A 3,781-nucleotide genomic window follows, 5' to 3' on the forward strand; every position below is an offset into this window, starting at 1 on the left:
GAACCGACCGGCTCTCCTCCTTAGCAGCTGAGCTTCATTTTGATCGGACGGTGTGGCACCCGAGCGCAGAAACTCCATGATGGGTGTCCTCCAGTCGCTCGGAAATGTAAGGCCTTCCATACGGTCGACGTGCGCCACCAACAATACTTGTTCAATTGGCTGATGAATGGCGATCGACGTTATTGAGCTCGCGAGTTTGGCTAACTCATCGGCCGCTTGATTTTCTGCTCTGGGTATCTTCTAGACAATAACTTCTCTAAAATTGGCTTTAAGCTTCTCAAAGGCTTCAGCGTAGAGCTTGAGCCGAGCACTGTTGATTTCGAAGGTACCAGAGAGCTGGTGAGCGACCAACTGAGAATCCGAATGAAGCGTTACCCGACCGACTCCCACATGCCGTGCTGCTTGCAGGCCGACTATGAGGGCCTCATACTCTGCTTCATTGTTTGTAGCTTTATAATCCAGCCGGACGGATAAGTGCATCTTTTCTTCTTGAGGGGAGAGCAACAGTATTCCGATCCCACTTCCGAGCCGAGTGGATGATCCGTCCACAAATATTTTCCACATAGCTTCTGGCTCTGAATTCTGCACATCAGTCACAAAATCGGCCAAGGACTGCGCTTTAATTGTCGAGCGGGGCTGGTATTGGATGTCAAATTCACTTAACTCCGTCGTCCATTTGATGAGCCGCCCGGACGCTTCTGGATTCAGTAATACACGCCCGAGCGGGCTATTGGTCTTGACAATGATGGTATGCGCCAAGAAGTATGGGCGAAGGCGCCGAGCGGCGAGGACCAGAGCGAAAGCAAGCTTCTCGAGCCCAGTGTAGCGAGATTCAACATCTTTTAAAATATGACTAAGAAAATACACAGGCTCTTCTCCGCTCGCCCTCACTAGTGCCGAGCCGATTGCCTGCTCGGTCGAGGATAGGTATATACAAAGTGGCTCACCCGCAGCCGGCTTGGCTAATACCGGGAGAGAGTTCAAATATGTCTTCAAGTCTTCGAACGCCCGATCGCATTCTTCATCCCAGTGAAACTTAGTGGCCTTGCGCAAGATTTTGAAAAAAGGAAGGCTCCGGTCGGCAGTTTTGGATATGAACCGGGACAGAGCAGTTATCCGACCGGTCAAACGTTGCACTTCCCTCGTATTTCTTGGAGGCGGCATGTCTTGTAAAGCTTTCACCTTGCTGGGATTTGCTTCGATACCCCGCTCGGTCACTATGTACCCCAAGAAACGCCCTCCTTTTGCTCCGAACAGACACTTCTGGGGATTTAGCTTGACTCCATATTTGCGTAGCGTTCGGAAGGTTTCTTCCATCTCCTTGAAGAGATCGGCCGCTCGGACGGACTTGATGAGAATGTCATCCACATATACTTCTAGATTCCGCCCGATCTGCTCTTTGAACACTTTGTTCATCAAGCGCTGATATGTGGCTCCCGCATTTTTCAATCCGAACGGCATCACATTATAGCAATAGGTGTCGTCGGCCGTCACGAAGCTGACTTTTTCTTGATCTTCACGGGCGAGCGGCACTTGATGATAACCTTGGTAAGCGTCAAGCATACATATTAATTCCCAGCCGGCCGTAGAGTCCACCAGCTGATCTATCCGGGGCAGAGGATAAAAATTTTTCGGGCAAGCTTTGTTGAGATCCCGAAAATCTATGCATACTCTCCACTTGTTGCCCGGCTTGGAGACTAATACTACGTTCGCCAGCCAGCTCGAGAACTGCACCTCGCGTATATGGCCGGCTTCCAGGAGCTTCTCCACCTCCGCCCAGATGATGGCATTCTGCTCTGCTTCACTGGCCGAGCGTCCGGTCGGACATGTAGCTCGTGCTGCGCTATGCTTGGCGAAATTCCGGGCAGCTCATGCGTCGACCAGACGAAGACATCACAATTTCTCTGGAGGCATTTGATCACTTCCTCCTTCTGGATGGCCTCTAGATCGGACGCAATAAAGGTCGTGGCCTCTGATCGGGTTGGGTGAATCTGCACTTCCTCTTTTTCTTCATAAATTAAAGAGGGTGGCTTTTTAGTGATGGCATTTACCTCGATCCTGGGCGCCTTCCGAGCGGAAATGGATTATGCTCGGACCATCTCGACATAGCATCGCCGAGCTGCTAGTTGATCTCCCCGTACTTCACCCACTCTATCCTCCACGGGGAACTTGATCTTCTGATAGAAGGTGGAGACGGCCGCTCGGAACTCGCTGAGTGCCGGTCGTCCCAAAATGATGTTGTAGGACGAGGGAGAGTCGACCACCACGAAGTTTGCTGTCCTCGTCCTCCTGAGCGGCTCTTCTCCCAGCGAGATAGCCAGCCGGATCTGTCCGACCGGCTGAACTTCGTTACCCGTAAACCCGTATAGGGGGGTTGTCATGGGTAGCAGCTCGGCTTGATCAATTTGTAGCTGGTAGAACGCCTTCTTAAATATGATGTTGACTGAGCTTCCTGTGTCAACAAATACGCGGTGAATGGTGTAATTGGCTATTACCGCTTTGATGAGGAGAGCGTCATCGTGGGGTACTTCTACTCCTTCTAAGTCCCCAGGCCCGAAACTGATTTCGGGTCCGCTCGCCCGCTCTTGGCTGCAGCCGACTGCATGGATTTAGAGCTGCCGGACGCTCGCCTTCCTTGCTCGGTTAGAGTCACCTCCGATCGGCCCGCCTGCTATAATGCTGATCTCGCCCCTGGACATGTTGCTTCTATTCTCTTCCTCCCGGACGGATGGTCTAGGTCGTTCTCTAGACATCCGGGGATTGTCTTCACGCCTCGGTGTATGATGCCGCTCGGGAGTATGCCTTTGTCGCCTGTCGGGTATTGTCCGCTCGGCTATACGAGGCCTTTGTCGTCTATCAGAAGATGGTGATTTACGACCACCATTCCGGGGAACAGGATGGGCGATCAGGGGAAGACTCCTGCAGTCTCTGGTATTTTAAGTGTCCGTCCGGTGGAATGAGCAGAACATGGGAGTCCACTTCTTCTTTGACTTGGGTCGCTCGGCTGCTACTTCTTGCACGTGGGACCTCACATGGGGGGAGCGGATTGCTTCGGCCCTCGGTCCTCTTGGCGGTTGATGAGCGTTGTGAGGCTTCCGCTCGGCAGGTGGAGCCCGATCAGTCGGAGTTTCCTTTCTTCGAGCCACTTGGGCCTCCTCCACGTTGATGTACTCGTTGGCTCGGTGTAGCATATGATCATAGTCTCGAGGTGGCTTCCGAACGAGCGAGCGGAAGAAGTCCCCATCCACGAAGTCTTGTGTAAATGCGTTCATCATTGTCTCTGAGGTGGCCGTTGGAATGTCCATGGCCACCTGATTGAACCGCTGGATATAGGCTCTGAGCGGCTCTCTCGGCTCCTGTTTGATGGCGAACAGACTCACGCCAGTTTTCTGGTAGCGCCGACTGCTGGCGAAGTGGTTGAGGAAGGTCGTCCGGAAGTCCTTGAAGCTTGTGATGGATCCATCTGGCAGCCTCCGAAACCACCGTTGAGCCGATCCCGATAGAGTGGTAAGAAAAACTCGGCACTTTACTCCATCTATGTATTGATGGAGAGTAGCTGTGTTATCAAACTTACCCAGATGATCATCCGGGTCGGTTGTCCCATTATACTCGCCGATCGTCGGAGGCACGTAGTGCTTGGGCAGAGGATCTCGTAGAATAACCTCTGAAAATTGGCGATTAATCCGCTCGGGCGATGAGTCCGCTCGGGGGGCTTTTCCTTTTCTGTCACCTCGTCTAGGCCTTTCATCAGAAGAAGATCCCCGATCTCTATTAGTTGCTG

The sequence above is a fragment of the Zingiber officinale genome, chromosome 1A, assembly GCF_018446385.1.
Source record: "Zingiber officinale cultivar Zhangliang chromosome 1A, Zo_v1.1, whole genome shotgun sequence".
Classification (NCBI taxonomy): Eukaryota; Viridiplantae; Streptophyta; class Magnoliopsida; order Zingiberales; family Zingiberaceae; genus Zingiber; species Zingiber officinale.